Genomic DNA, 21,366 nt, shown 5'->3' on the forward strand with positions numbered 1-21,366 from the left:
GGGGATACACTGAAAACAATGATGAGTAAAATTTACTTTAAAAAAGTTTCGCCACTTTCTGCATTTGCTTTTTTTTTTAAGTAAATTTAATTTCAGATAAATTTAAGTAACTCGGTTTCAAGACTTACATAGAGTTACATAGAGTAAATAAGTGAACTGAACTTCAGTCAAGCCTTTCTTTTAGTAAACTTTACTTCATTTCTGCATACAATATTACTTAATTACAATTACTTAATTTATACAATATTATTCAAATATATTTACATTTCAGGAATTTTATGTACCATAAATTATTGAGTAATATTATGTAAATTAAGTAATTGTAATTAGGTAATATTGTATACAGAAATTAAGTAAAGTTTACTGAAAGAAATGATTGATTCAGCAAAAATAAATTAAGGAAAGGATTGTCTGAAGTTCACTTATTGGTAACACTTTACTTGGATGGTCCATTTGATGGCCTCTTTGATGCTCAACTGACATTCAACTAACATTCAACTACATGTCTATTAAATGCAATTGAGCTGAAATGTGAAAGTAAATTATTCTCTATTGAATATCACCCTACATCCAACTCTAACTCTAATCTTAACATTTTAGCATTGGGTTTAGAGTTAGATTTAAAGTTTAGGTTAGGGTTAGGGTTAAGTGTAGGGTTAGAATTTAGGGTTGATTAAGGGTTAAGATTAGGGTTAGGTGTAGGGTTTGATTTTATGGTTGATTAAGGGTTAAGATTAGGGTTAGGTGTAGGGGTATATTCTATTTTGAATCATTTATATTCAACATATGGTTAAGTTGCAGTTAACAGACATTCAGTTGAATGTTAGTTGAATGTCAGTTAAGCGTCAACGAGGCCATCAAATGGACCATCCAAGTAAAGTGTTACCCACTTATTTACTCTGTGTAAAATTTAAGTCTTGAAACCGAGTTGAAGTTACTAACATTTATCTGAAATTAAATTTACTTCAAAAAAGCAAAATTTTTTAAAGTAAATTTTACTCAATTTGAATCATTTTTTTCAGTGTACCTCTGGTGTAGAAAAGTGGATGCTAAGGTGTTGCTAGGCAGTTGTGGTCGCACACACACACACACACACACACGCACACACACAAACACACACATAATGTTTTGTAAGATGAAAGCTATGCAGGCTTTATTTATTTCTGTAAGGATTGAAAGTCACTCAGTTAATTCTACAAGAAAATCTGCAGAATAACAGAATGGCCAGAAGCGGATTACTGAACGTCTAACTCCCTCTCAACAAGTCATTTTTTTATAATTAGCAGTCAACACAATACCCGCCCCGCTGCCAACAGCCTGCTCTCTAAAAACAATCACACCAACTGGCCCCGGCCGCTCACGATCTGACACAACACACACTGTCTCTCGCTGGAACACACACCGACTATTGTGCTTTCCAGGCTTTCCAACAGTCCAGACAAAGAAAGCTAAACATTTCACTCATTTCCCTCATCTTTTCCTGCCTTTCTCTCTCACTTTCTCTTCATTCCTTCCTTCCTTCCTTCCTTCCTTTCCTGCTCTGCTTGTTTCCTCGGCTATGGAAGTGTGTATGTGTATGTTAGAGGTGTTGGATTAATATCCCTGAGTATGATTATCAGGCCTCTCTCCCTCTCTCTCTCTCTCTCTCTCTCTCTCTCTCTCTTTTAGTGTGTGTGGTGTGCTGTTGATGTTAGCTGTGTGTTTCTTGCTGTGTTGTAGTGGAGTGTTTGAGTAGTTTGAGCGTGATAGGCCACTTTCAGATGCTCAGCTGAAGTGAAGTGCTTCAGTTTAAAACAGCTCAGTGCTGCATATCATGATAACTACATTCCACACACTTTTTTTTTAAATAGAGAATAAAAAATACTGTTACTTTTCCTGTGATTTCAGCCTCCTCAGCCACTAGCAGGTATAATAGCTAGTCATAAACGCTGACCTTATAACAAGGAGGCTCATTTTTCATTTTATATTCCACCCTGAAGATGTCTAGAATGTTCACATGTACTGTACCTGAAGGCCTTAATTACCGTTTTTTTTGTTTTGTTTTATTTTGCACAATAAGGCGCACCTTAAATCCCTTAATTTTTCCAAAAATTTAGAGTGCTCCTTATAATCTGGTGCTCCTTATCTATGAATTCTACCAGTCAGGTTGTAAGGAGCAGTTTTAGTGAAGTTTCTTCAGCATCAAGGCTGGAGCAGTATTAGCATTAGCGGCTAACCACAGCGCTAGCTCCTTCGCCGTTCAGAGGTGACTATATTGGACTGTAGCTTGTGTGTTTACTGTGTTAAAACAAGGTTTTTTGAGCGAGGTTTCCGTTTATTTTATCCATAAAAGGGACCTCTTGAGATCCTGCGTACCTCATATGCTTCTCTGCACCATGATACTTACAGGGTTCGTACGGTCATGAAAAACCTGGAAAAGTAATGGAATTTAAAAATAGCAATTTTCAGGCCTGGATAAGTTTGGAAAAATATATAGATACACAGAAAGCTTTGGAAAAGTCATGGAAATCTGGTCTACTAATTTGTGTGTTTCCATTTATCGAATGAGAAAATCTTTTTTGAGTTAATTCTGCAATTTAGCTCTACACAATGGAGCTCTCAGGATCTGACACACATTTTATTATTAAAGATTGTCTTTTAGATTCATTTTAGGCCTACTAAAATCAATTTTGATTATTGGTTCATTTGATTTTTTGTTTTATTGTCCATGTCTGCACTGATTTTTAAAAAATCATATGGTCATGAAAATTTGCCATGAAGGTATTGAATAAACCCTGTACTTAATTTTTATAAAACGATGACTCTTTGTCCTCATATGGAGACACTGCCCATAGCATATAGTGGTCACATGACAGCATTACACTCATTTGATTGAAAACAAGATCGAGGAATCCCAGTCAAAAGTTTCTAGAGCCAGTCCAGACAGAAACATAGACCATGGGCCAGGTAAAAACTCTCATCCAATTTTATGTTTCGAACTAGTTTATTTATGGCAAGGATAACTATATATTAAATATTTGATGTTAAAATAAACTACTGTGCAAAGAAATACATAGAGATTTTTTTTTTACTTCTTAGGTCACCCTAATCTCAAATAGTTAGAAGAAATTAAAAATGCATAAAGACACAAAACGTATGCCACTGTTATGCATGAAGTGCAGTAAAAAAAAAAGACTCTTTTTAATTGATTAAAGCTAATAAATTAATGAATTGTTTTATTCCTAAAGTGGCTTCATGATTTTGTATATAATATTTGCGATTCTAATGAACAGAACAGTACGATCATGATCATGGTTTCAGCTGTATTCTATATATGTGTGTGTGTGTAAGAAAGGGGGTGAGTAACAGTGATGTAATTATGTGTGGGCTGTATTGTGAGCTGAAGCGGAGGGCTGTGCAGGGTCAGATTGAGGTGCCCAATGGGTGTAGCATGCAATCATAGCTCTCTACCTTCCATACTGGAGCTGTGTGGAGAGAGAGAGAGAGAGAGAGAGAGAGAAAGAGAGAGAGGGAGTGTGTGTGTGCGTGTATTGTGAGTGGTGGTGCTTTGCTGAAGGCCGCAGCCTTAATTTACCTTTGCCCAGGGGAGGCTGAGGTGTAATTATCTACTAAAAACAATGGGAAACCTGGGCTTTGTGTGTGTTGGACAGAGGCGGGGGGGTGGAGCGGTGGTGCGGGGAGGGGTTAGTTCTTATAGATGATCAGAGAATGACTCCCATGAGAGAGGGAAGGGGGAAAAGAGAGAGAATAAGAGGAAGAAGGTAAGAAGGAGGTAGGACAGGGGGGCTGATGATCAGCACAGCATCAGCGCAGTATCTCATTCTATCGGACAGATGGCTGAATTGGAACATTTGCTGGAGATACAATCACACCACAGGCATTCCCCTCAGCCAGGGCCTTTTTTTATTTTTACCCTGACAAGTTCACGACATGAGCCAGGGTTCAGTTGCAGGGCCATTAGCAAATATCAAAGCTAACGCTAAATCCCGCAGCACTGGCCTGTGCTCAGACGACTGCAGCTTTCGCTAAGCTCTTAGCATGACTGAGAAAACTGAAAACAATGTTTGATTGTGTTTCTCAGCTTCAGACAAGCTTTTCTCCACTTCACAGCCAAGCTAACAACGTTAAATCCTGCTACATTTGTGATCTCACCAATTTACAGTTTCTATCTGTCATCATTTGTGGAATTCATTTACATCTTTGTGCTCTAACACTTCAGGCAAGTTTTTTTCTTGTAGTTTTAGCAGTTTTATTTGCATTGTTACCACTGCTACCACAGCCAGCAAGCCTGATAGTGCTAAACTGAGGAACCCTGAGTGTTGTGGTAACCCAAGGCGCTATCAGCTAGTGGTTTGTCCCACCTAGCTTATTTTAACACGGTAAACACGCAGGCTACAGTCTGATTTACTCACCTTTAAACAGCGAAAGAGCTAGCTAGTGCTGCGGTTAGCGGCTAATGCTAATACTGCTTCAGATTTAGTGCTGGAAACACTTCACTAAAACTCCTGTATAACACTGTACTTCAGCGGAGTGGCTTTACCGCTCCTTACAACCTGATTGGAAGAATTTATACATAAGAAGCACCAGATTATAAGGCGCAGTGTTTTTAAGGATTTTAAGTGCTCCTTATAGTCCGAACATTATGCTACATATTGTAAATTAACATTGTGCACAAATGAGCTTTTTGAGGATTTGCTCATTCTTGTTTTTACTCAGAAAAATCTGAAATCTGAATTTCTTCACTGTTTTAATGTTCAGTTGCATTTGCACTGTTTCAGTAAACAAGTGCAGTAAACATTTTACACTCTAAACCAGTAGAAGGTCATTTATTTAGGTCAGTTTTGCTTGGTTCTAATTCTGCAAGAGTCCTGACACACCATGGCAATGCTAAAGTTCTAAGAAAACAAAGAGGAAGCCCTATGTGTTGGCTGTTCCTCTCCCCCTTTAACCACTGAAACACTGCTGTGCTCTTTGCTATGGGACTCCATTACAAGCAATTACTATGTAGGTTCATTGATCCGGGTCGCTAAACAGCCGACAAACCATTTACTCAAGCAGGCAGTGGAAAGCAAACTGAGCCAGGTTAAAGTATTTAAACGCTTGTCCCACTGAGATAAATCTGGGGCTAAGTTGTATACAGGAAAACAGGCCACAGATCAGGACTGTCAGATGCTTATGCTTATCTGTTGGAGTCGTCTTAACCACCAGCGGAGTAATAAATACGCTGTGTAAACTATTTAATAAAAGCGTAAGGAAGTTTACGTTCAGCCGGATCATTTGTCCTGCTGGAGAAATAAACCTGCGCGCTACGCCGGAGCTGGGAATGCCGGAGGAGGACGGGAGAGAGAAAAGAGAGAGAGAGAGAAAAAAGAGAAAGAGAGAGAGAGAGAGTGAGCAATGACTTGTTGAGTTTAATCCACAGTAAATGTGTTGCGCTGCAGGGTGTTGCACTCTCACTGACCCCAGTGAAATTACACATCACAGAGGACACCAGTGGCCTGTTTAGACCAGACCCGCCCCCACCATCGCTGTTTACCGTCGTTAGCGCAGTTTCATAATTACAAATGTTTGGCTTGTGGCTAGAAAAAAAACCCCCGAGTATGATGCAGAAAAGGAAAGGAGGAAAAGGAAGGAAAGGAGAGATAGAGTGGGAGGGATAAAGCTGTTGGATATCCCAATATCTATTTGAAACATGATAAATTAGAATCCCATCCGGTTTGGCTATATAATATAATATCACATTATTTCAGGGTATTTTTGCTAAAAATAAATTAAAAAATATATATTTAAAGAATACTGGTGCAACAAAATAAGTGTTAAAGTTTTGTTTCATGTAAGAAAAAAAAAGGTTTTAAACATTCTGTAGTAACGAAAAAATATATACATTTTGCCTGTCTGTAAACAGATTTACCAAGAAAATAAAAAAGGAAAATAATAGATTTTTTAAAAAGATATTATAACTAAATAAATAATAGAATAAAACAAAAAAGTATTACAGTGAATAATATACTGATTTCAAGACAGGATACTGCTATTATCACAATATATGGATTCATAAATCAAAATATTACTGTGTCATAATAGTATAAAACAGTATATATTGTGTACAAAAAAGCAAAGTATGATATCGATGTTGGAATTCCTGACAAGAAACACAATAAAACACAATAAATTAAGATCTAGTTCTTAAATTAGCTTAAACTTGGCTTTGCTGCCAATTGGAAAGATTGTGGCAATACGATATGTATCATAATAGAAATGTTATAATTTAATATATCGCAATCTATTGCATTAGAGAATAAAAAAAAATGCAATTTTTTTACAATTCAATATGTTTTAATATTTTGCGATACTGTAAGTGTGCCGATATATTGCAACATTTTACATCAAATTTTATAAAAAAAAAAAAATACTGCACAATTTCGCTAAATATATTGTGAATCATAATTCCTGTCTTAAATTAATACATGACAATTAATCGTATCGTCAGGTTCTTGCCGACACACAGCCCAACTTTCTGTGTGTTTATTAAAAAAGTTAAATCGTGATCATATTGCGATTCTGATCTTTTTTTTTTTTGTGATTAACTGAGCAGCCCTAGAGGAAGACAGGACGGAAAGGAGGCATAAAGAAAGATAAAGAGACAAAAGGAAAGGCCGCTAGCGATTCTGACCGACCCATCAGACGGATAAGCTCCTTGATGCATCGATTCATCTTGGCGAGGCTGCTGATGCATGGAGCTCATTAACCCATCTTCTCCATCTTATTGATAAATAGTCGGGCAGACGTCTGTTTCGCCCCTCACCTCTTCTAAACCTTCTCCAAGGCCACCCACCAGACCTACAGATGGACGAGAACATGCTCTCTCACTCACACACTCACACACACACACAGTAGAAAAGCTTTTTTTTTTCTGAGTGGGCCGAGTTGCCACTGCTGCTGTCAGAAAGCTAGACTCAAATGAACCTACAGAACTCCTGTGGGAGTTTACCACAGAGAGAATAGCTCGGAGCAAAAGAGTCTTAGTGGCACCGAGGCCGCAGAGAAGACTCCACCAGATAAAGAGCTCGCTAGCTCTCGCTAGCCTTTCTTTCTCTCTCTCTCTCTCTCTCTCTCTCTCTCTCTCTCTCTCTCTCTCTCTTTCTTTCTTTCTTTCCATTCAGGAAAATGAAAGGATGGAGGGACTCTAAGCTAACCTCCTCCTCCACTCTCTAGGCCCTGGCTTGCATTCCTTTCCAAACCAGAATTAGCTTTCAGGGCTCTGCAAAAGGACGAGTAGAAGAGAAGGAGAGGAGAAACATGTGTAGAGCATATGTTGCCTGGCCTGACTAACGAGGACTAGCTCAGTAGCTCAGTAGAGTTCTAAGTGGCGAAAACGTCCATATATATATTCAGTAGATGTCCAGTTCTGGACCTACTGACCTGACTCATAGATGATGTTGCTGGCTGTGCATTTATGACCAAAATATGGATATATCAGTTCATTAAGTTAGTTTTTTTGGAACCAAAATGAGACAAAAGAGTCAAATCAGTCATCCAGGGGGAAAAAAATAAGAAAAAAACTTTTTTCCAAACTTTTCTGGGGTTTTTTTTTGCACTGAATTATAATGCAGTTTAAGTGACACTAGTATGGAACAGGGGTGTCACATTGTTTTCCTTAAAAATAAAAATAACCCATAGATGACATTGTTGTCTGTGCATTTATGGCCAGAATATGGATATATCAGTTGATCAGGTTAGTTAGGTTGGGACAAAAATGAGACAAAAAAGTCAAATCAGTGATCCAGGAAAGAAAATAGGAAAATAACTTTTTTTCAACCTTTTCTTGATTTTTTTTTTTGTGGCGCACCAGATTATAAGGCACATTAAGTGACACTAGTAAGGAACAGGGGTGTCACCATGTTGTCCTTCTAATTCAGCAGGTCTTGTCGCTGGGTGGTGGCGGTGGGATAACTAAGTTAGGTAAAGCTGGCTAATAAGGCACACAATCAATAACCGTCTATTTTCTGGTCTAGTTTCATACATAAAGCACACTGGATTATAAAGCACATTAAGCAACACTAATAAGGAACAGGGGTATCACCATGTTTTCCTTATAATTCAGCAGGTCTTGCCGCTGGGTGATAGTGATGGGGGATAACTAAGTTAAGTAAAGCTAAGCTAAGTAAACAAAACTGTAATTCTTAATGTAATTCTAGATGTTAATCTACATAGATTTCTCTCCTGAAAACTCTCCTGTTTATTTGGGTGAGTAAAGTACTTTAGTTTATTTACAGTATTATCTTAGATTTCCAGATTTCCACTAAGGCTGGGTGCAGCAGCATTAGCATTAGTTAGTGCTGGTAAAGGCCGCCCGACAGCACTACAGTGAGGAACCCTGAGTGTTTCAGTAAGCCAGGGCGATATTAGCTTACACAAACTGGTATATACTGTACATAAAGCATTTCCCACTGTTTTATGGCAAATCTAAATGTCTGTCTGACGTTTTTGTCTGATTCTTGTCTGACTAATTATTGCTAATTATTGATGTGATTTTAACCAGTTGTCTAGTGTTAGCTTTTAGTCTAGTACCCACTTACTTGTAAATGTTGAGTCTTATCAGGATGCAATCCAGTTACTAATTACAGGAAGTGACCTGGGGTAAACGTGGATTTTTGCAATTTAGCCTAGCATGGTTCCCTGCTCATTTTTCCAGCTTTAGCTTACTTTGTTTGACAAGTTTCTTGAGACAGTAAAAGCAGTGGCATTTTCCTTTTCCATTTTCATGAGACTGGAGGTGATGTTTATGTTTTCACAGAAATGTAAAAAGCATACACAATGGATAGTAATAATTCTAACTAAATATGTAAATAAATAAATGTCATAAAGGTTACTTTACAGTTTTTAGATTTTAGAATTAGCCTGTTTTAAAGCTCTGTTTGTTATGTATGCACTTTTATGGACTTTCTTTTCAATGAAAGGACAACAACCAGTGTCTTTTTAACGTTTATTCTATGTCACTTTCATATCATTAAACTGTCATTATTCATCTATACAAAGACAAATACACTTTTCCATTCAAGGGACTGTCTTTCCGCTCACTGGGATCCTGACGGAGCCATCAAGCATTCCTTTTTTTTTCCCCGAGTTTTCCAGCAGTGATGCGTCCACTGTCTTGCCATCGTGTCGCAGATCATTTGAGAAAAGCATGTGTTCTGGCTGCGACAGCCAAATGCGGAACTATCTAAATGCCGTCCCGGTTTACTGGAAAATGAGGTTGGATCAAGCCTCTAGAATTACAAATATTACCTGTGCTGGGACAGCATTAAGTTTTATTGCGTGCAGCTGCTTCTCATATGGACTCAGGGCTAGAGGATAGCAGCAGGTGGGGAGGCTTGTATAATATACTGCTGATGATATAAAGACGTGCCGCTGAGATTTTCTTTCACAGCTCCTGCGTGGTTTTCGCGGGAGCGGAGGGGGGCCTCGTCCCGGACTTCCGAGTCGCCGGTAGCTGCGAGGGTCCCGAGGGAAGAAGAAGGGCTGATTGAGGAGAGGAATGTTTTAATGAACGCTGCGTTTCCATTCACACTTCTCGGCCTGGACTTCTGCCTCCCAGGGACAGGCCCCTCGTCAGGCGGGAGTTTAATCGCGTAAATAAAATCCGCCGCTATTGTGCAGCAACCTTGCGCCCAAGGCCACCTTGCAAATGTTAAAACTTACTCTTAAAACTTACAATCTGGATTCAGAAGCAGTTTCTCCATTTTTTTCTCTTGGAGTAAATATATTGCACATGCTGTCTGGAGAAGCAGATAAATCTGGTGTCTCTGCATTATAAATTAATCCCATTAAATCACCCAACATGTGGTGTTCTTGGAACTTCCTCAACACGTCTTATCCTGTTGTTTTTGATCAATAATAATAATATTTCTAAGAGTGCTTTCACACTTACTTTATTTGGTCCAGACTTTCAAACTTTTTGTAGTTTGGTTCTAACTAAGCCTGTCATGAGAATTACACAGTAATTATGATTTATTATACAATATCTCGTCACTGTCCTATAAAAAAAAACAATTCTTAATTTTTATTGATTTTTAGTTTACTACATAATTTAAACATTTAAACAGTGTAACTGTCCCTTACACTGTGCCGAATTGTATTGGTGAATGGACCAATAGAAACTCTTCAAAATGACCTGAAATGAACTCTTTTTACATTGACTTCTATTGAAACTTTACAAGGTTTTTTCTCTCTCCTGTAAAGTTGCTGTTTTGGAGATAAGTGTTTTTCATTGGACAGCGACAATATGGAAATGTCCTTAGTTATTTTGCTGAGATTTATATTAAGATTACCCATTATTTTTGCAAGAAGTATTTAGCAAGAAGGGTCCATTAACATGAATGAGCCAATATGGCAGCATGGTTAAAATCTGAACATTTGACATTCCATTGTTGGAATATTTTAAAAATATATATTGTTTGCTCTTTAATGCCTAATTGCTCTTTTTGCATAACCACTGCCAAAAATGCTCTTAAAATTGCATTAATATTGTTTTTCATTTATTCTAAATTCTAAGACAAAATATTGTCCAAAAAAGGCTTAAAATAGGTCAATACCTAACAAAATAGCCAATCTGAAAGATACAGCAACCCATAGTCCAAAATTACTAAAATATAGTCCAATACAAAGTTGATCAGTGGTCTGGATTAACTGAGTCTTGGTCCAAATCTTTTGCAGCAGTAAAAAAAAAAACATTATGGTTCAGACTTTCAAATAATGTACAGAAAGTTGCAGCAGACTATTGTGAACTTTTCAACCAAACACTAGAAAAAGAAAGAGAACCAGAGTCAAAATGGTGAGGTCCTTTTTATGTGAATTGGGAAGGAATGATATAAGTTGAAGCCATCGCATTACAAAATGAACCAATCATGTAACCCTACATGTGGCACTGGGAGCAGATAGCATCCACACCTACAGCAAACTACACTACAGTCCTCTTTTAAAACCAATCACAGACCACCAATTTCAGGAGAACCAGAGGTCGGTACTCTGGACCACTTCCAGATTTGAAACAGTTAAAACTTTCATGTTTAACCAAATGTACCGAAGCCACACACTAAGAGAATCTGGGTCTGCAAAAACAGATTATAGTGAAAAACCTCTTTTATCTGCTCACTAAACTGAAGTGTACAACCAAAACTAACCAAGCTAAATATATGAAATACACTGCAACAAAAACACAAGCCTTGTTCTGTACTTTTAGATGTGAATGTATGTGTGATAAATGTGCCTAAATGTGCCTAAATGTGCCGAATAAGAAAAAACAGAGGTGACATTCTGCGAAATAAAGGAGAGGAGTGTGGATAAGGCTGGGCTGAGTGGGTTCTGAGGGTTCTGCTGGTTGGGCGCGGGGGTAATAACACTGCAGTCACTCTGTTAAAGAGAAGGGCGAGAGATTTAGAAGCTCTCAGAGAGGTGATAGAGGATAGAGTTGGGTGGTAAATGCTCAGAAGTGACTTTGGATCAGGCTGCTATAATCTGATGTAGCTCTGCTTTGCTTTTGAGAGTGTTATAGCTAAAGGTATTAGAGCTCCCTTCTACTATCGATTTTCTAATATCTTTAATATAATGGTTATATAATCTCAAGGATGTACCCAGAAAAAAAAAAGCGGCGTAATCCCAGCAGAAAGAAGAAGCCCAGTTGAGGACAATCCACACTCATCTCCTCGTCTGTGGGGGGTTTGAGCTAAATGGATCAATGTTTCATGGGATTCTTTCCAAATAAGCATCTCTAATCTTCACTATTGAAAGTGCAGAATCACAGGTGAAGAGATAATAGACTTCAACTTCTCAGCGCTTAGAAAAGATCTGTGATCACAGCAGAGGAGAAATGCTGCAAATCTGTTCAAAGTTAAGGGAAAATCTATACTATAGAACTATAGAAGTTTAGTTTGGGTAGTTCAATGCGGTTACGTTTCTATAACCTGTCAGGATATATTGTCCCAGAATTCATAGCAATAAACAATATTATTGTAATGATAAGACTATTTTATAATTATCGCTGATAATATAGACAGACTTGAACTTTTTTTTATTAATAAGAATATTCATTTTGAAATGAAAATAAATAAATAAATCTTATATAACGTAAAATCACTCATCTAAACAAAGTTGACTAACCACAATATGTCATTAATGGGTTCTCCTCACTAAGACAAACATAATGTCGATAATGTCAATATCGATAAGTCAGTACTGTAATTATTGTGACAGGCCTAGCTATTACGTTTAAATGTAAATGCATAATGGCAGCAATAATGACAAAAAATATATTATTTAATAGGTAATAACATACATAATTTACTATATAAATGAACAAATTATATTGTATAAAAATAATAAAAAACGTTTATTTTTATTTTGCTTGTTTTCATCATGTATTTGTCATTTTCTGACATCAAAAAAAAAGTCACATGTGTAGATAAATGAACGAGTCTGAAAACAAGCAACATAAAAATAAATCATATACCGTATTTTTTGGACTGTAAGTCCAAGGTCCTTTAAGACCTTTAATTTTCCCAAAAATCATCAGTGCACCTTATAATTTGGAGTCTTATGTATAAAATCTACCAGTCAGGTTAAAAGAAGCAGTAAATCTTTTTCGCTGAAGTACAGCGTTATAAAGGAGTTTTAGTGAAGTTTTTCCAGCACTGAGGCTGGAGCAATATTAGCATTAGCCGCTAACCGCAGCGCTAGCTCTTTCGCTGTTCAGAGGTGAGTATATGGAACTGTAGTCTGCATGTTTACGGTGTTAAAACAAGCTACATGGGACGAACTGTTAGCTTACCAGAACTCTCAGTGTTCCTCAGTGTACTGAGGAAGCATTTATATCCCGCTAGTGCTGCGGGTAGAGGCTAATGCTAATGCTGCTGCACCCAGCCTTAGTGAAAGTTCACTGAAAACTCACTCTTAGACTTTACTTACCCACGAGAAATCTGTTTAGATATTCTGCTAAACAAGGTAAAATAATGACATTAAATTTAACGGGTGTATCCCTAAATAAAATGCTTAAATAAGGTTTAGTTTTAGTTGAATCTAAGAGCATTCTTTTATTATGTGTTTTGGTAATTTTTGGAAGCAAAACATCAATCAATCAATCAATCAACCGTAATTTTTTTCACTCGATATATACATTGAGAGTAACCCACAGGGATTGAAAATTAAGTTTAAATTATAAAAACAAGCAAACAATGTAAGATTTAATTAATTAAAAAATAATAAAATAATTCAAAATAAAGGGATATGCAAACAGGCTAAAATGTAGAGCAATAAAACAAATAGATAAACACATAGAACAATAAAATTTAAGCATAGTTAAAAAATAAATAAATAAATAAAATAAAGGACTAAAATAACCACAAGTATAAAAATGTAAATGATGAAACTAAAATAAATAATAATAAAAAGTAAAGAAAATATTTAAAAAAATAAAAGGAAGAAAATAAATGAAATAAAATTGTAAAGGTCAAAATTAAAGGCAGTAGCAAAACAAATAAAAAGATGAAATGAATTTAAAAAATAAAAAAGGGGCTAAATGGTAAAAAAACAAAATTATTAAATAAATAACAAGGTAAAAGAAAAAAAACTAAACTAAAACAGTTACAGGCTGTCTGAATGTTTTAAATGTTTTTTTTATGTTTTAATAACTTTAATTTATATCCGCAGTAAGCTTCATTCTTGCTCTGAGTTTAAGGAGTAAATTGGCAGATGTATTTAAGCACAGTCTGAGAGCTGGTGCTGCTCGTAATGAGCCCGTGGGCTGCAGGATGGTCGTGCTCGGTGGTTTTGCGAGCTTAGTTTAGAAAGAAAGAAAGAGAGAAACGGGCACAGAAACAAATGCACCTGTCAACTTCCCCTGTGCCGCCCGCAGCCAAAAGCATTCATCTGGGAGTACGAGGCGGCGTAAAACCCCTCTCACAGCGACGTTCTGGTTAAAAGAGGGGAGCAGGAGATGGTCTGGCAGACGCCGAGGCTTTATAAACACGCAGAGTCTGCTGTGAATAAAGCTCGGCCAATTTCAGCTGTGCCGTCCCGCCGCCCTGACTCCTGCCCCCCCTCGCTCGGAGCTGCGCAGTTTACTTGGCCTGAAACTTCTGAGATCAGCAGCAGTGGGAGATGGAGATATGAAGTGACGTGAGTGTGTGTTTGTGTGTGTGTGTGCGCACTATGGACAGTCTAGTCTGAGTGGAGGAAAGGTTTTTGGCTGAGCTTCTATAAGGCTGCCAACAGGTGTGTGTGTGTGTGTGTGTGTGTAGAACTTACTGTCCGTGTGAGATTGCTTTTGACTGTTTCTCTTGTAAATCACAGCAGTGTGTTTGTCTTCTGCTCCATAGGGGGAAGAAATGATGCTGGAATGATAGGAAACATTGTGAATCCCTCCTCACTAAATCCAGATTATATTTGAAAGAGAGTTTTGTTCGCTGAGGACCAGGTCAGGAGTTTAGGTTTAGGTATTTTTTGTTATATTGGTTTACATAGTATAAAGTTTCTGTTTCCTTTGTGGTTTATAGTGTAGCAGGTGTTTTTATGATACTGATACTTTCAAATTTCAGTTGAGCAAAAAAAATATATATTTTAAGATATACAGCCCTGGAAAAAAAATAAGAGACCACTTCAGTTTCTGAATCAGTTTCTCTGATTTTGCTATTTATAGATATATGTTTGAGTAAAATGAACATTGTTGTTTTATTCTATAAACTAAAGACAACATTTCTCCCAAATTCAAAAAAACAAATATTTATTTAGAGCATTTATTTGCAGAAAATGAGAAATAGTTGAAATAATAAAAAAGCAAATGCAAAGAAAACAAGTTCATATTCATAAAGTTTTAAGAGTTCAGAAATCAATATTTGGTGGAATAACCCTGGTTTTAATTACAGTTTTCATGCATCTTGGCATCATGTTCTGCTCCACCAGTCTTACACACTGCTTTTGGATACATTTATGCCTTTACTCCTGATGCAACAATTCAAGCAGTTCAGCTTGGTTTCATGGCTTGTGATCTTCCATCTTCCTCTTGATTATATTCCAGAGCAAAGAAACTCATCATTTTTAAGTGGTCTCTTATTTTTTTCCAGAGCTAAAGGTAGTCTTATTTTACAGTGGTACTTTTTTATCTTCTTTAGTAACACAGATGCTGTGAAATATTATAGAGAATTGTCTTGCGATATACAATAAATTAAGTATCGTGTTGGATAATATCTTAATCATAATTTATATTATGATAATGCAAAAACATATTGTGAGATAGTCTTGTGATTCCCACTCATTATATGCAATAAGCGTCAATGAGTCCTTACAGCTAGATAAGAATTCATGCAAATTTTACATCTGGACCTTCCTAAATGTTAATCTACACACATTTCTCTCCTGAAAATCATTATTTGAGTGGGTAAAGCGCTTCCGTTTGTTTATACTTAGCTTAGAAAATGTTTTATGTTTTGACTGAAATGGCTGATAATAGAGGACACCACGCTAAATATTACTCTGTGAGGCTACTGACTATGGTAGCCCTAATGGTCCAACAATCTATCAATCAGTGTGGCTTTGTAGCTTACCAAAGTCGTACTAAAATATTTTTTAAAGATTTTTGCACACCTTGTACCACATAAAATCAGTTCAAGGTCATTAAGCGCAACCAGAATTCATACACTGGATTATAAGGCGCTTTTCAGTCGATTTTTGAGAAAATTAAAGGAATTTAAGTTCGCCTTTTAGTCGATAAGAAAATATGATAAGAAATCCATTCCATATGGGTGTGTTTTGTGTGTTTTGTTTCTTTTACTTTCACCAACAGAAGGTAGTCGAGTGTAGGAGAGGTAACACATACAGGCAATCACACCTCTGTGTTTTATCATAAAGAACCTCTTTCCTTTTTTCCTTTTTTTGTGCTTCTCTTCATCTCCCTCTTTTTTGCTCTTGATCCTGCGGGCTGGCCGGGGCTGAGTAGTCATTTTGGCGGCTGATGGGACTTCATTCAGAAGGAGCGGCGATCTCACTGGGCTGTGTAATTGTAATGGAAATGGGTCAATCAGGGACCAGTGTGGTTGGCCACCCCTCTCTCAGCAACCCAACAGAACTGCAATGCCATAAGAGAGAGCAGAGCGAAAGCGAGAGAGAGAGAGAGAGAGAGATGAAAATAATGGGGTTCCTGCATCTTGAGCTCCTCGGGGGTTATAATCAGCTTGTAATAAATGTTCTAAACTTGGGCAAGCCACCTTTCTGATTACAGAGTAGACTGTGTTTTGACCTTAAGCTCTCTCCCAAACAGCTGTAGCATAACAAAGACATGTAATTAGCATAATTTGACAATTAGCCTGCCATCCTTTCCCGGTTTTTAATTACCCCTTTTTATTACCGGTGCATCAAGGACCCTCCCTGCAGGCAGTGTAAGCGTTTTTTTTTTTTTATTATTATAATTTTTTTTTATGTTGTATTGTTTTCTTGGTTTGTACGTTTGGCAGGCAGTGGTCATTGAGGTTAAAAGCCATCGAAAAATCTGCATGCAGTAGCAGAACTCACTCCATAGCTGGATTCTTCACTCCACAGGCTTTGGGTTCTTTGGGTTTACATGCTGGTTTTCTAGGTTTCATAACTCAGAATCTGAATAATATACAGATATGATACACAGATTATAACAAAAGGCAAGCGTTTCACTTGAGTGTCTCTAAAAGTGATTGACTTACTAAGACCCAATCCCATTTCCTCCCTTGGCCCTACCTACTTACCCAGGAGCGTTAGGGGAATATGACCCTTCAAACAGAGATTTTTACGATCACTGGCAAGATGGCGGCTAGGGGTGTACCATATTGCATTGTACGCGATAATAACGCCAAATTTTGAATATCGTCAACGATATTATACCCTGAAATATCGTGACATATCACCCACCCCTAATTCTCACATCAGGGTACTACTATTTTGCTGTTTCCTATTTCCTATTATATATCTACTAGAGACAGATTATATCTGTCCAGTATAATTTCTTTTACTTTAATCCTGGATATATGAAGATATTTGGAGTGCATTACTAGTATCATGACATTCTGGATTATTGACTTCGGTTACAAATCTGATAAAATAATTATTTTTTTTAATATCTCAGTTAGCCATATCATATTGCATGCAAAAATAAAATTCTAAATATTTTTTCTAATTTAGTGTTTTGTCACATCGGCAAAAAATATCATTATCGTGAAAATACCATGAAATATTGTGATATTATTTTAGAACCATATCACCCACCCCTAATGGCGGCACAAACGACCAAATAATACTACTATATTTCCATAGTTTAATGTGTGGCGTCAATGTTTTATGGTTGTTTTCTACATAAAACAGCTAGTACCATATTTTTCGCACTATAAGATAAGATTTTTTATTTTTTTTTTTATTCTTTAATTTTCCCAAAAATTGTCAGTGCATATACAGTACCAGTCAGGTTGTAAGAGGCAGTAAACTCACACCACTGAGGTGCAGCGTTATAAAGGAGTATCAGTAAAGTTTCTCCAGCACCAAGGTTGGAGCAGTATAAGCATTAACTTTTAACGCTAACCGCAGCGCTAGCTCTTTCGCTGCTCTTAGGTGAATATATTGGACTGTAGTCTGTGTTTTTTCGTGTTAAAACAAGCTATGTGGGATGAACCACTAGCTGATAGCGCCCTGGCCTAAATAAAGGAGTAAACACGAGGTAACCACATGACCTCCAACCACATGGTTGGGCATGTGCTTGTAAACGCATGTGTTGAAAACTGTGCATCTCAGTCCAGCACAGTTCCGGGCAGATATTTCCAGATACAGCTGAATTCATGCTTTTAATCCCAGAAAAAATCTATTTCTCCTATTTTTCTTTTAAAAAGCTATTCAAATGCCTGATTAAAGGGCCGATTACTGTTGTGTTAAGTGTTTTGAGTGCTCAGCATTGATATATATCGTTGAAAAAAGAATATTTGCAATGTAAAAAATGTCCAATATCGTGCAGCCCTGGTATCACAGTATATCACAATATATTGAATTGTAACTATTGTATTTTGACGCGAATTGTACGTTCCAGAAGCTGATACTGTTAATACATAGTGTGTGCACAGACTTTACCAGCACGTCTACTGCATTCCTAATGTGAGTGATACTTACAGGTCTTAAGAAATATTTTCTATCATATATAATTTAAATGTTAAGATAATAATTAGCTGTTCTATTAAATAATACAGTGATACATGTCTCATATGCAAACAGTCAGAAGTACCATAGCCGATACCAATAATTCCAACATGAAGGTCAAATAAAAGAAACAAGAAAGGCAGCGAAACAGATGAATAAATCTTCTTAAACTATCCTTAGGCTACTTTATTTATTTTATTCCAGAATACATATCGATCTACTGACTCTCACTTTCCTAGTTAAAACAGCAAATTAAAACCTCTTGTGCCTCTTCACAGATACATTTCAGCCTGTTAGAACACAGAGGATTCTCTGCTGGTGCAGTTATGTGTCCTGTAAGTCTCTGCGATTGAATCACACAGTGTTTAGAAATGACAGGTTATAGTTGTAATTGCATAAGCTGTGTAAACACAGTATATAGTACGATAACTCTGATAGCAAAGTCCATTTAATCCACTGCCACATAAAGAACATGTCAGTCAGCTGTGTGTTGCTATACAGGGCGATTCTGTTAGTAGTCAGTGGAGACAGTGATGCACTGTGGGTTGAACTGGAGGTTAGCCATCACATTGTGAGTCTGTCTGTATAGATTATGTACCTTAAGTACCTCTTTTTGAGTGTGTTTTAATGTAACAAAAATATGCAGCTCTGGAACAAAAATAAGAGACTACTCGAAAGTGATGAGTTTCCTTGATTTTATCAAATTAAAAACCTCTGGAATGTAATCAAGAGGAAGATGGATGATCACAAGCCAACAAACCAAACTGAACTGCTTAAAGTTTTGCACCAGGAGTGGCATAAAGTTATCCAAAAGCAGTGTGTAAGACTGGTGGAGGAGAACATGCCAAGATGCATGAAAACTGTGATTAAAAACCAGGGTTATTCCACCAAATGATTGATTTCTGAACTCCTAAAACGTTATGAACACGAATGACAACATGTTTATTTGGATTTTGGGAGAAATGTTGTCTGTAGTTTATAGAATAAAACAAGAATGTTCATTTTACTCAAACATACACCTATGCATAGTAAAATCAGAGAAACTGTAGGCATACAGAGAGCTGTATGTATACTATATCTGTGTATGAGTATAATACATCTCTTTTTTTAATAAGCTCATAATTTCAATGGTTATAATTGCATAAGTTGTGAGGTGCTATCTTGTGAGCAAGGTTGAAGAATGCTCATAGCAAGAACACAGAAATTATTGAGGTATTCGAGTAGACCTTGATAGAGGGTTTCATTGCATTTCAAACTTTTAAGAGTTCAGAAATCAATAATTGTTGGAAAAACCCTGGTTTTTAATCAGTGTTCATTTATCTTGGCATGTTCTTCTCCACTAGTCTTACACACTGCTTTTGGATAACTTTATGCCACTCCTGGTGCAAAAATTCAAGCAGTTCAGTTTGGTTTGATGGCTTGTGATCATCCATCTTCCTCTTGATTATATTCCAGAGGTTTTTAATTTGGCAAAATCAAAGAAAATCATTTTTAAGGGATCTCTTTTTTTTCCCAGAGCTTTATATACTAAGGTTGATCAGTAGGTTCAGAGGGTTGTACTGTCTACTCAAGCTATTAAAATTTATTAAAGAACATGGCTCTACCGTGACATGGCTTGCCATTGGCTCCACGCTTAAACAGATATGAGAAGTAATGCTACAGAAGATTAGCAATGCAGAACATACTCATACATATACTCATGCACTCAGGCATGTGACACTAACTTGTTGTCAGGACTGTAATGGCTGAAATATGTGCTCGCCCACTGAGACGGCCACAGTGCAGTTCATCCCGGTCCCCCCTCTGTCCTGGCTCCAGTTCAAATCAGTGCTATCCAGCAGTGTGCTGATAATTATTGTCACCCGGCCCAGTTTTATCACAGCGCTGCTCTCTGGTCGTTTAACCTTGCTGTTTATTTTGGCCCTGCCACTGAAGATCCTACTTTGCGGAACTTCACAAGGACATGCAAATAGCCTTACAAACTGTAGGTCCATAAATTAGGTCCCAATAGCTTTCTTTTGGTTCTTGTTACAAAGCCACATTTCTAATGCTTTTGATGTTTTTCTTTTGTCATTTTGTTTTAGACAAGCCTAAAAACACTTTAATGCACTTGAGCAGTGATGGGAGTAACGGCGTTGAAATAAACGCTGTTACTAATGCCGTTACTTTTTTTAGTAACGAGTAATCTAACTAATTATGACTGTTACTATAACGCCGTTACCATTTCCAACACGCCATTACTGCACGTTAATTTAGCCGCTCAATGAACTTATTTTTTTTTTTACTTTGCGCATACAGACAAAGGCGCAAGTGGCTTATGAAATATGCTCTGAGAAGGTGGGGGCTGGAGGGTGGGGGAATGGTGGTTACAGGGGCGAGTAACACAAAAGTAAAGCAATAGTTACTTTTACTGGTAACTAGTTACTTTTACAGTGGAGTAACTCAGTTAGTAACTTTTTTGGAGAAGTAACTAGTAACCATAACTAATGACTTTTTCAGAGTAACGTGCCCAACACTGCCCTTGAGTCACATTTACAAGAATGGATGTTTTCAGCTTTCAGTTAAACGTTCCAGGAAGCTCAAAGCTATAATGTCAAGCCATTCCTCTGAAGAGATGGGACTAATTCCCAGTTAAAGCTTTGACCCCGAATATTTCCGACCGGCAGCAGATGCTTCTGCGGTCAAGGTTGTTGAGAGGAGCATGCAAAGTTTATAAAGAGGATGAAATGTCAAATCAGCTGTGTTTACAGGCCTATGACAGAGTCAACGAGCAGAGGACAGAGATAGCGTTTAAAAAGCCAAACTCAGTAGGTCATCAACGTATAATCCACTTAAAGCTCTGATAATGCTGACTAACAGAGCACGGAGGGAACGTTCCGTATCTTTCTCCCCCCCTCACGTTCGCTATTGATTTGAATCAGGGAACGTAACTAAAAAAGGACATGCTGTGTACATGACAGGCTTGCGGTGATGCACGTTCGCTCCTCTGCCTCATCCATAAACATGCTTGACTTGCTCTTGGACAGCTGAGTGCATCTCCCCAGAATCGAGCCTTGATTTCTTCCATATCGCTTTTCACTTACCCCTCGCGGAGTTCTTGGATGTTTCCGAAAGCCGAAACGCACATTTCAGAGAAGAGAAGTGTTTGGCATCGCGGAGGCACATGTG

General features: G+C 37.4%; 1 protein-coding gene across 1 annotated transcript in view; it reads left to right on the plus strand.

The window, feature by feature from the left end:
• The window catches only part of efna5b (ephrin-A5b), a 184,439-nt gene that overhangs the window by 128,637 nt on the left and 34,436 nt on the right, over nt 1–21,366 (plus strand). The gene's annotated exons all lie outside the window — the stretch shown is intronic.

Source organism: Astyanax mexicanus, chromosome 12, assembly GCF_023375975.1.
Source record: "Astyanax mexicanus isolate ESR-SI-001 chromosome 12, AstMex3_surface, whole genome shotgun sequence".
Lineage (NCBI taxonomy): Eukaryota > Metazoa > Chordata > Actinopteri > Characiformes > Acestrorhamphidae > Astyanax > Astyanax mexicanus.